We start from the raw sequence: 12,445 nt of genomic DNA, 5'->3' as shown, positions 1-12,445 counted from the left end.
AACATAAAATCTGTTCCTTGTACTATGCAAATGATTCCATTGCGAGTATTATTACAAAAACTTTTCAGTAAGGACTCATTTATATGTGAAACATTGAACTACTTGCAATATTTGAATAACTGTGAAGACAATGGCAGTCCTCTTTTGAACATAATTCATGGTTCTGTATGGAAGAACATGCAGCCTTCACAAGAATACTCAAGACATACATTAGTAGTACCTGTTATTATTTTCTTTGATGATGTTGAAATTGGGAACGCACTGGGGTCACATCCTGGAATTCATAAATTAGGTGCTATATATCTTTCACTTCCACTTCTGCCCCCTTACTATGTGTCACAATTGAAGAATATTTTCCTTGTATCTTTATTTCATTCAGCTGACAGAACAAAATTTGGAAATGCAGTTACGCTTCAAAAGGTAATAGATGAACTGAATTTCCTAAGAAAAACTGGCGTACAGGTATCAACAAGCTGTTTTAAAGCTGTTGTAAAATTCATTGTTCCTGCTATAACTGGTGACAATTTAGGGTTGAACAGTATTCTGGGTTTTGTTTCAAATTTTGTTGGTAATCACTGTTGCAGGATATGCAATGCAAATAAGAACGAATTACAAAAATTAACCACAGAGGTTCCCACTTTGCTCAGGAGTGTTCTGACATATGAAGATCAGTTGCAGGTAAATGATGTATCTAAGACTGGCATAAAGGAGAAATGTGTGTGGTTAAACCTTGAAGGGTTTGACCTGTTTAACAATGTTGCTGTCGACATAATGCATGATTGGTTTGAAGGTTGCTGTCGTTATGTAATGTCATTCATTGTCAATTATTTGGTACAAGAAAGTAAAGCAATTACCATTGAGACTTTGCAAATGAACCTTGCTAACTTTAATTATGGTCCAGATTCCAATTCAAAACCTACAAACTGTATTCAGATTGATGGGGGGAACATAAACATAAAGACGTCAGCTCACGAAATGCTTATTTTGGTGAGGTACTTTGGCCTATTGGTGGGATATTACGTACCCACTAACAATTATGTTTGGCTGTTGTATATTCAATTACGCAAAATTACAGAAAGACTTCTAAATAACAGGGTTTATGATGATACTGTGATTCAACTACAAACTTTGATAGCAGAGTTCAATGAAATGTACTGTTCATTGACAAAATGTCATTTGAAACCAAAGTTTCATTTCCTCACCCACTACCCTGCAATGATGAAAAAATTTGGACCACTGAACCAAATATGGACCATGAGATTTGAAGCAAGACATAGAATTTCAAAGTTCATGGCTAATGTCTCACACAGCAGGGTAAATGTCTGCAAATCAATTGCAATACGAAATTAATTACTCGTTAATGACTTACTTCTTAATAACAATTTGACACATCACATTTCTCATGGAAAAAAGAGGAGGTTTAACAGTGATACAGCAATAGAGGTTAAGCAGAGGTATGCATTACACTCTGAAGCAGACCTTATGTCTGTTACAAAAGTTAAAGTGAAGGGCCATACCTTTTCTTTGTCTTCTACAATTGCACTTGACATTGATGAATCCAATGGACTTCCTGTTTTTGGTCAAGTAAAAGACATTATAATTCATGATGATGATATAATTTTTTCCTGTGTAGCTTTGGACACGATTGCCTTCTATGAACATGTTTTTGCTTACGAGGTCTGTGTAACAAATAACCATCTGTTTGTAAAGTATGATGAGCTGTTAACACCACTGCCACACACTTACACAGTGATGACTGATGGTGTAAAATACATTACACTTCGATGGCCAATTGATTAGAAAACAGTTTGAAGTTGGTGAATCTTGTAAACTGGTTGTTGTGTAAACATAAAAGAAACTCAAAATTATCAGTGTTATCATTCTGTATACAGTATATACTTATGAATAATTATGTAATGGTGTTACTAAGTAATCATATTTCATACCTGTAATTCATATTATTAAGCATCAATATTTTAATGAAGTCATATCGTCCTTTCCATGGGTTGTCAACTCACACAGAAGATCTTGTCGATGTTAATTAATTTTAAGTGTATTCTATCATACTTCTTACAAGGTTTCTTACTGTATATCTTTATATACTTACTACTATTTCGAAACTACTAAAAAGTGGCTTTTTTATTATTTACTTGTGTATAGTTTGCTGATATTTCGCCCTTCATCTGAGAGCATTTTCGAAGCAGGTAATGTTCCATCGATCTTCACATGTTAACCAATTTATAGACTGCAATCCGGTTATCTTCTTTCTTCCCTAAAATATTCACTATATAATTATATGAGCGCAAGAGAGGATGATTCTTAATTAACAAAAGATTGGCTACTTACCATGAATCCTCCCTTGGAATGCCTAAATACTTTTCATACGTTTCGGAACTCGTAGCTGGTTCCTTCCGAACAAGCTGCGAGTTCCGAAACATATGAAAAATATTTAGGTTTTCCAAGGGAGGATTCATGGTAAGTAGCCATTTTTAATTAATATTCACTATGTGGTTTAAATTAATTACAAACATCGTTAAAACTCATTACAATGCTTTTACTTAAACTATACTCTGAATATTATAGCCAAGAAAAAAAAGAGGATCACAGGACTTTAGTATTGGAAATAGGTAAAAATGTAAAGATCGATGGACAATTGCCCTCTTTGAAAATGCTTTCAGGTGAGGGGGGATATATGCACTGCATACACAGGTAAATAATAAAAATGCGACGTTTTAGTAAAATTTATATTAAACCTGTGACTTCTTGGAAGTTCATTGATACAGTGATTTATTTACAAAAAAAAAGAAAGAAAAAAACTGCAGTAATGGTTAAAAACTAATAGAAAAATACTGCATGGCTGCTGCTGTAGTGAAACACAATTTATTGTGGCTGAAATTAGTATCAAGTAGGTAGATATGCAGCAACAGTGTCAAGAAGTGGATGACTTGAACTGTTTAAAGTTAACCAACATCGACAAGGTCATCTAAGTGCTTGGATAGCCCATAATAAGGGCAATAGGAGGAACTCAATGATGAAAATGCTTTGTTTCACAACGTCTTGCACTGTCGTCAAGAGAATATATAACCTCAATACAAAGCAACTGTATTCAAAATTAAATATATCTAGTGACTATTATCATTTCAGTGTAAATGTGAGAAAATTGTAGTAGTTTCAGAATGGTGTTTAAGACAAACGTACAGTAGTATTAAAGCAGAATTTAAGACCATACAAGTGTACTGTTGTTCTATGAGAAGATGCCCCAAGGGAAGAGGAGTAAACACCAAATATATATGTATAAGGACTCTTGGTAAAGTATTTTTCTTTGTAAAAGCAGATGTGACATGATCAAATACATGTGAAATAAATAAGCACAAAAAATTTTATTTAAAAAACACCAGTAAATTATATGATGCACACGTGTTCTTCCATTTACATCGTACAGACATACGGAAACCACGTTTATTTGTATTATTATTCAATGTTTATTTGTATTTATGTACAGATTAAATAGACATCCATTTGACATGGTTAGCAACAGAAGTGTTGTGTAGTTTTGGATATTTTATAAATTTAGATTGTTACATATGTTTGATGGTTAATGGAAGCTATACTTGTCTAGTGCACATATATGTGTGTGTGTGTGTGTTTTGCAAATAAAGCATTGAAGTATCACGAGAACATCAAGTTTGATCGAAATTTTTATAATTTCAAAGATCATACATTTTATTATTAAAAGTGAATGTCACCCGGAAAAATACCAAAGTGAAAAATAAGTTATTATTGGTTTGGTTAAAAACAGAAGGACACCAGGAAACTGAATAATACCCATACGACAAAACAATTTCGTCAGTGAAAGTGTAAAAGCTGTGTTTTCCATGCATACGTCACAAAACTATTATTTCATAGTCTAGAATGTACTGGCCCGGAAGGACATGAGAAAGAAAAATAACAAATAAGGCAAATATAAAAACTACTGGTTTCTAAACCAGGGTGTTCAGTTTGGTTCAGTTTTAGATCGAGTCTCGGTCGGTCTTGGCTCGCATCTGTAAACGCGGTTTAGTCTCGTCTCGAGTATACGCGAGAGTCTCGTCTTAACGCTTCTAGGTTAAGTCAGCAGTATTGATGGACCAGAACATGTAAGTTGTATATTTTATGGTTTTTCTTAATTTCACACATCAGTATGGTCAGGCAATGCAATTCTCACAGTCCTCGTAACCGAAGGTTATGATAAACCCGAGTAGTAGTATAATAACAGTAACAATAATTATAATAATAGCAGTATTATATTGTAATGCTATGCATTCTTTGATTTGCATATCAATCCATGTATTGCTGATGGATAATTACGTCTGTTATTTAAAACATTGAGATAATGCTGATAATCTATTTACATGTGGGTGACTCACATATTATTCCGTTGTCATTATCGGGTCTAGAATAGCCCTGTAAGAGTCACGCCCATATCTTGTGTAGATAAACTCACATAATAAAATGAGATAGCAAAAAGGTAGATTATTGAGTAGTCATTGTTTCTTATAAAATAACTATAACCCCTTTCTCCCACGTAAGGTTAAGTGAGTATTAGTATTCACATAGTAAGTAAACACTATATAACCTAGATCATCACAGATATGGATAAATAGGTACTGAATAACCTTAATCATCAAGATAATTGCCAATATAAATTATCACAATATCTGTGTGATAAACTGCGATATTACTGTGATATGGCTCCCCGAAATGAATAAGAGGACTTATGATTGTACTGCCTGAACATAATTATGTGTAATGCATAAGCCTTATTTCTATGTGTAGTGTTGGTTACTTAAACTTGTGATTCGCTCTCAGTGCAATTTTATCTTTTATTTTGCTACTTTCACTAGTTAACTATCGCTAATACTCGATCACAAAGTAGGTCTAATAGTGCAACACCGGTTTCTATGATCCTTCCCCCTGTCTCCTTAGATGTATTTTCCGATGGACCGTCTGAAAGTGTTGACAGATTTTTGGCCAATTTTGAACGTTTGGCCGAGATCAATGCGTGGACACCCGATCGGATTAAAGCTATCTTTCCCACATGCTTAAGTGGACCGCCTTTGTATTGGTACAAGACACAGGAAGAGTCTTTACGTAACAAAGACTGGGCGGGTTTGAAAGCAGCGTTTGAGGAGCAATTTGGGTCTTGTCAGATACCATTAACAGCACTTAATGCCTACAGATCGCGAGTTCAAGCCCCGGGCGAACCACTAACGCACTACTTATTTGAGAAGAAGTTCTTGGCAGATAAGTATAATCCCACCCTTCCCTTTAAAGATTTTATGGCAGATGCTGTTATTGCTATGCTTCCCCAACACATGCATTATTTTTCCCAAAAGACGTTCGCGAATTTTGAGGCATTAATTAAGGAAGCATTCACCAGGCAGAAAGCCGACCTGTTAGTACACCAGCGCATCGCGGAACAACAACGGGTCGTGTCATGTGACCCTCAGCTTCCCCCAGTGGCCCCGCAAGCTACTGCAAACCCCACTGTATATTCTACTCCCCAGGTTAGGCAAGCAGACCCATACGCCGAAATAATGGACAAGCTGGACAAGTTACAGCTTCAGTTCAATTCCCATAAGGCTCATGTACATTTTGCAGAAACTTCATCCAGACCCCCCACCCCCCGCGCAACTTCTCCTGCTCCATCCTATCAGCAGGATTACCGCAGAAGCCAGGAAGCATGTACCAATTGTGCTAAGTGTAATCATCGGTACGATAAGCCTCCTGCGCCAAAAACCAAACAGGGTAACAAGAACAAGGAATCGAACTTGGCCCAGCAGGCCAAAGGAAAGAACCAGAAGAAGAAGAAGAAGCAAAATAATACATTTCCAAAAGGCAATGATAGTTACCACGCCTATTATGGGCAATTTCCGCCGGCATACCCTCCGTATGCCCCGCCATATCCGTATTACGGATACCCCCCACCGACTCCTTACGCTTTCCCACCCCATCCCCCTCCCCCGGCAGCCCAACCACCTAAACCGTTCGAACCTGTTCCCGATCCAAAAAACTGAATTTGCCTCAGGAGCCTTCAGCTCCTGAACCAGCCTCATCAAGTCCATCTCAACCGCCAGTCCCTAACCATGATACCTTATCTCCTACCATTCTCACCCTGCCACTACAATCCGAAGGCCAATTATTTTACGTTCAGGGTTCGATAGGGAACGTAAAACGCCGTTTTCTGATTGATACCGGAGCAGAGAGCTCCCTGTTACCGTGGACAGCCTTACCACGTAATGTGACTGTATTTAAGATGGAAACAAATCTGTATGGTGTAAGCGAGAAACCGTTATCGCTTAAGTATGCAGCATACATTAAGATTAATTTGGCCGGAAAATCATTTACGGTTTTATTTAGGCTTATTCCAATTCCTAAATTTCCTATTATTTTGGCTAATAATTTTTTGAAAACTCATCAAGCCGTAATTGAATATCAGAATAATACACTCACATTACGTCATTTTGGCTGTCGTCCAAATTCAGATCAGAATATACCCGTAGGCTCTACTCAATTGCCTCCTGCAGTTGCTTCGAAAGTGCAGACGAATCAACACTTTACGTTGGTTTGTAAACAAACCACAACCGTCCCTCCACGCTCAGTTGTTTTCATTCCACTTGATATACCGTTAGGTGTCAATTTCAGTGCTGTTCACATACATACACCTATCAACAGCAACCTAAAACGTTGCTTTATTGCTCACACAGTAGCTAGTACAGACAACATAGCGGTTCCCGTTGTAAATCTGGCTTCCAAACCCAAACACTTTCACAAGGGAACGCCTTTGGCTATTGCGTCTGTTCTACCAGACATTCCTGAGTCGCTACATGTAAACACAGTACGTAAGTTGTTTACACCGACGGCTGAGCATGCACAACAGAAAACTACAGAACGGCTTGCGAAAATTGGTCACCTTATTGATTCACAACAATTCAAAATTAACAAAGAGTTGAGTAATGAACAACAACAAAAATTAAGGGATGTGCTTTCTAAATATGCCAGTGTTTTCAAATGGTCTGACACTGATTTTTCCCATATAGATGCATATGAAGCCACTCTTGACTTAAAATCTAGAGAACCCTTTCGATCCCCGATGTTTACGGTGCCACACCGATTACGGCCTAGGGCAAAACAACAAGTACTGAAATTATTAGAGATGGGTATTATTGAATTAAGCAATTCAGCAACTCGGAATAATATTCTAGTAGTTCCAAAACCTAATTCTGACGATTTGCGTATTTGTTTGGATTTACGTAGACTCAATCTTGCCTGCCATCCAATCCGGGATTCTCCTGCCAATATGGCGGACGTTATTGAGAACCTAGCAGACGCTACGTACTACTGCTGTTTCGATTTATCGCAGTCCTTTTTTCAGGTTCCCTTAGATCCTGAGGACCGACCTTTTACTGCATTTTCCGTACCGTCCCTAAATCTTAAGCATTCCATGTACCAACTGACAGCCATGCCCATGGGGCATGTTAACAGCACGATTATGCTCCAACGCATATTGCGTGACATTTTTGAAAACGTGGATTCCAACCACCTTACTATGTATGTTGATGACCTTTATTTAGGGGCGCGCAAGTTTGAAGAACTGTTGGTAAGTCTAGAGAAAGTACTAGCGACTGCACAACGTTACTCGGTTTTGTTCAATCTTAAAAAAATCAATGTTTGGTGTGACAACACTAAAGTGTCTTGGCTTTATAATCCGAGCAGGTCATATTCAACCAGACCCAGCTAAGATTGAGGCTATTTTGAGCATCCCCAAGCCCCAAACTGTCAAGCAATTACGGTCTTGGTTGGCCTCGGTGAATTTCTTTCGAACTTTCTTTGCCAATATCTCACTGAACCTAGCACCGCTTTATCAAGCTCTAAAAGGATCTCCGAAGAAATTGGTGTGGACAGATGAATGCGAGAGTGCATTTCAACATATGCGCCAGGCTCTAACTAACCCACCCCTTCTTCAGATATATTCAACCCAAGATACGGAGCATGCCCTGGTGGTGGACTCCAGTTTAATTGGCGTCGGGGCATGTTTATTACAGAAACGCGCCTCTGATGCCGACTGGCACCCGGTGCAGTTTGCATCATCCCGTCATCCGCCAAGGAAGACGCCCCCACCCATCTATGAGCTTGAATTATATGCGGTCTATTTTGGGCTAAAAAAATTCTATAAATATTTAATTGGACAGGAATTCACCATTTACACCGACTCACTAGCGGTCACAGCCATGAAAACCTCGAATCACCTTAGTCCCAAATTACTGAGGTGGCGAGATTTCTTTAGCACATTCTCTTTTAATATCAAACATTTGACCGGAAGCAAGAACGGATTGGCAGACATGATGAGTAGGAACCCACTCCCGTTAACGCAAGAAACGATAGCGGAAGCGGAAGAAACCCCGCATGAGTACCAAATGCTGGCTCTCGACAAACGAGTTGATGTAGGTGAACTACAGCGCCAGGACTCATTTCTCGGGAAGATTATACGCGCCTTACAGACTGAAGATATTTCTCAGCGCCAATATAACCAATGGAAAAAGCAATTCACGATTTCGAATGGTATCCTGTATAGGAAGATCAAGGCCATACCTAACGACAGACTAGTACTCTGCGTTCCTAACAGATTACGGGATTCGATCTTTGATGAACTACACACGCATTCATTAACCCACCCGGGATTTACCAAATTACATCTGGTAGTTAAATCAAAGTATTACTTCCCGCAGATGAAACAATGGCTATATCGAAAATTAGCCAGGTGTCACGAATGCTCTCTATTTAAAAGATCGTATAAACCGTCTGTCGAAACAGTGCAGCAACTACCCCACGACACCATCTTCAAATGCTTTTCCATTGACTTGGCCGGGAAGTTAATCGCTTCCGAACCAGATCAATATCAGTACTTCTATTTGGCGACAGACCACGCCAGTGGATTTGTTATTACTGCACCTGTAAGATCCCCAACGTCAGAAGCTTTTATTAGTTTCTTTATGGACCATATAGTGACGCCCTACTCCTGTCCATCTCTCCTTTTTATGGACAAACAAACATCCCATACGTCCACGAAAACGCGGCAATTCTTAGCAAGCATGGGGGTAGAAGTTCGTTACGCCCTCCCCCACCATCATCAAACTTTGGGGCACGCTGAGAATCGAATCGGAGCCATCCAGAATGCATTGCGTTTCCTTACCAAGGAACAACACGCACGATGGCCGGACTTTCTACAGACCGCCACTGCTAGTGTAAATAAGACACCCCTCACGGAACTTCGCGTCAGTCCCTTCTCGATCCTGTTTGGTATCGAACCTGCGTTCATTATTGATCGTGTGCTTAATGCACCCGACCAAGAACTAAGCAATCACGAGAGGCTAACTCTTGCACGGGAAACGCGGGACTACGTGTTATACCGAAGGAATCAAATATTTGAACGGCAACGCGAAAAATTGCATTCTAAGAAGCAACCGACAGAGTTTCTTCCTGGATCTAAAGTCGTGGTGCAACGCATATATGCCAAACCCGGTGATTGCAGGAGTATTCAACAACTATTTGATGGTCCCTTTGAAATTCACAGCCGCCTAGATGGTAATTCATATATGGTCTTAATGAACGGTCAACAGGTCCCAATAGCAAAATCACGTCTGAAACTGTATATACCGGATGAAAATACGAGTCCCGAATTTCAGACGAAGTACAGACAATATCTGTAACTACATTCATTGGTAGCAGAGTAATCGTGTAGCATTCCATGTATAAATGCACCATATATATACATATATATGCTCAAACGCCCGACTTTGTCTCTTGTTTTCACATATATCATACCCTGCCTTAGCATCCTGAGGTTCCGCAAACCCCACCTACCCGTGTCTACCCCTCTATCTCTGCCAGTATCTAGTGCCGTAGTTCCCCCCAGGCCCCTCCCATGTGGGTTATTCGTAGACGAAAACGGGGCAAATGACTATTTCCAGCCATTGCATGCACATTTTTATACTTATACATAGTGACTGCTTGGTCCACGCCAGCGTGCATACGCGTAGCAGCCATATTGGTTTCCAATCCATGTGTAATTGATTTCATTTTCGTCACTACTTCATGAACCAGCTTGTGATTGAGTGTTACTTGCCTACGTAGGTTCTTATACCTAATGCGGACACGTCTCAATGTATATGCAGCTTGTGCAGCTATTCGTTCTACGAGTAATCCTACACGCTTCGTAGACTACCGTATGCTACCCTCCTCTTTCCCTTTCCGAGACAAATGATCTTACGTACACATATATGATGCATTTATTCATACAAGGAATAGCTTATTTAGAATTCCATACGCTATATTATTTACTTTTATTCTCAAAGGTAAAAAAAAAATAAATAAACTTAGGCATACACCCACGGGCTTCAGTAAGTTTATCACGGTACTTCACAAATGAACCACGCTTCATGTCATCCCATGATGCATTTTCCAACATAACTGTTTACAGAATTGTGTAAAAACAATAGATAATTCAAGGGAGACATTCGCCCCTTGAATTCTAAGGGCTTTGGTTCCCCCCGAATTGTACGAGTGCACCAATTACATTGGTCCCCCTGGAATCTCGAGGGAATACCCACCACATTGACCCCCAAAATGGTCAACATAATAGTTACAGTATCTAATACACTTCATACTCACATATGCTACTCCCCACACTTCCCTCGCTCCGATCAACATTTGAGCAATTCCTATGCGAAAGTAACTACAAATAAATACAAAATTCTCTAACCAATATTTTGCATCTTTTCTCGGTGAACAACACGTAATCGCATAAGATACTATACGGTTACACGGGACATTCATTCATTTGATTAACATGACCCCCCCCCAAAATATATATACTACACTGTTACGCATAACAACGATATATATTCCATTATGTTTCTTACACATAATTTCCGTGTAGTTTAAAAACCCCTTTAGGCAACAAATGCATTTCTTTCGGAAGAAGGAGAAAGATTTTGATAGACTTCAGCTTAGGCTGAGTTTCTGAGTTTACAAAAAAGAAAAAAGAAATTTTAAAATATCCCCAGGAAAATACAACATAGGTTGTATGTAGCCCTATTCCCTGACCCACCCATTTCTTCTTTCTCTCTATGCAACAAAAAAAAATCTCATAAATAGATACAGCAATAAGTAAGCTTATTTCCGTGGCAATAAACTTACATTCCTTGCCTTTCACTCCACTGAATGCATTTGTTCCCACGTTTTCCCGAAACACATTTTCGTGTGTACACACACAACACACGAATCCATATACAAACACAAAAAGAATATCTTTCGCGTCGCGCCCAACCGAAGTGTAGGTTAATAGTACTTTAGTACTTACCAAGCCATCCTCTTTGAGCATCGTCCCCACAACATGCACAGCACACACTCAATTAATTACCTTAATGAACGACCCCGTTCGATTTGCATAGCTTGGGAAATACTTTCACTCAGGGTTTCCCCCTCCTTCCTGATCTTTTACGGTCGTAGTCAGGAGCCTCACAATGCAAGTGCATTCGCACGCATCAGTGAATCCTGCGGCAGTCAGGTGGCTATCCTGCCAAGAAGGAATTCCCACCGTGGCCTTCACCAGGTCAACGAATTCTTCTGTACTAAAATTAACTGTGTTATTTCCTCCAACTCGTACAGCTACCTCTTGGGAAGTAAATTATTGCAAGCCATAAGGCAAGACATATATTAAAAAAAACACAAAAAAACATAGAACTAGAATTTGCATTTCGTTTTAATAGCTCAATTGTAGACTACCTGTAAGACGAGTTCGTTTTCTCCCTTTCAGGTGGCTCGTCTCTGTTTTTGGCCTTATTGCAGTACATCCCGTGAGGGCCCAAACCCCCTTCGATATGGTAACTCTGGTTACAATTATCAGTGCCGTGGGTACTGTAGGATGTGTGCTATCCATTATCTTTTGCCTTTGTTGGTGTCGATATGGCAGACCCAAACCACGTTCCAGATTCTATTACTCCAATATTACATTACAGTTCACGCATCCTCGCTTAGATGCTTCTTCCACTTACACCAATGGGGAAGACCGCCTTCTGTTAACACGTTTGGAAGGACACCGTGCATCAACACCTTCGCCATACGACCCTGCACCTGATTCCTGCACCACTCCATCCAGACTTGCATCTCCTCCTATGGACTCATTGCTTAGCCCGAGATATTTCTCACAAACACCATTGTAAATATTCCCTAATATTAGTTGGTGGTGGTATTTTCTATTCGTTTTATCCTTAAAAAAAAACCAAAACACAACTAAAAACCGTATGCTATCTCCCTTTTCCTGATCACATTCTCTTATGCCCTTTAACCTTTTATTCCCCTTCCTTTAACTCTTTCTGCCTTCATTAACGTTTACATTCATGGC

At 39.4% G+C, this 12,445-nt stretch overlaps 1 protein-coding gene across 1 annotated transcript in view; it reads right to left on the bottom strand.

Annotated features, from left to right (window-relative positions):
- Positions 1–11,425, bottom strand: part of Mfe2 (peroxisomal Multifunctional enzyme type 2) — a 638,089-nt gene extending 626,664 nt beyond the window's left edge. Inside the window, exon 1 of the mRNA XM_081748535.1 lies at positions 11,402–11,425. The gene's annotated coding sequence lies outside the window, so the exon portion shown is untranslated. The remainder of the gene's footprint in view (positions 1–11,401) is intronic.
- Between the last annotated feature and the right edge of the window lie 1,020 nt (positions 11,426–12,445).

The sequence above is a fragment of the Thermobia domestica genome, chromosome 2, assembly GCF_964235325.1.
Source record: "Thermobia domestica chromosome 2, izTheDome1.hap1.1, whole genome shotgun sequence".
In the NCBI taxonomy this organism is placed as follows: domain Eukaryota; kingdom Metazoa; phylum Arthropoda; class Insecta; order Zygentoma; family Lepismatidae; genus Thermobia; species Thermobia domestica.
The sequence above is the reverse complement of the archived record's forward strand: the minus strand, read 5'-3'. Positions and strand labels throughout refer to the sequence as shown.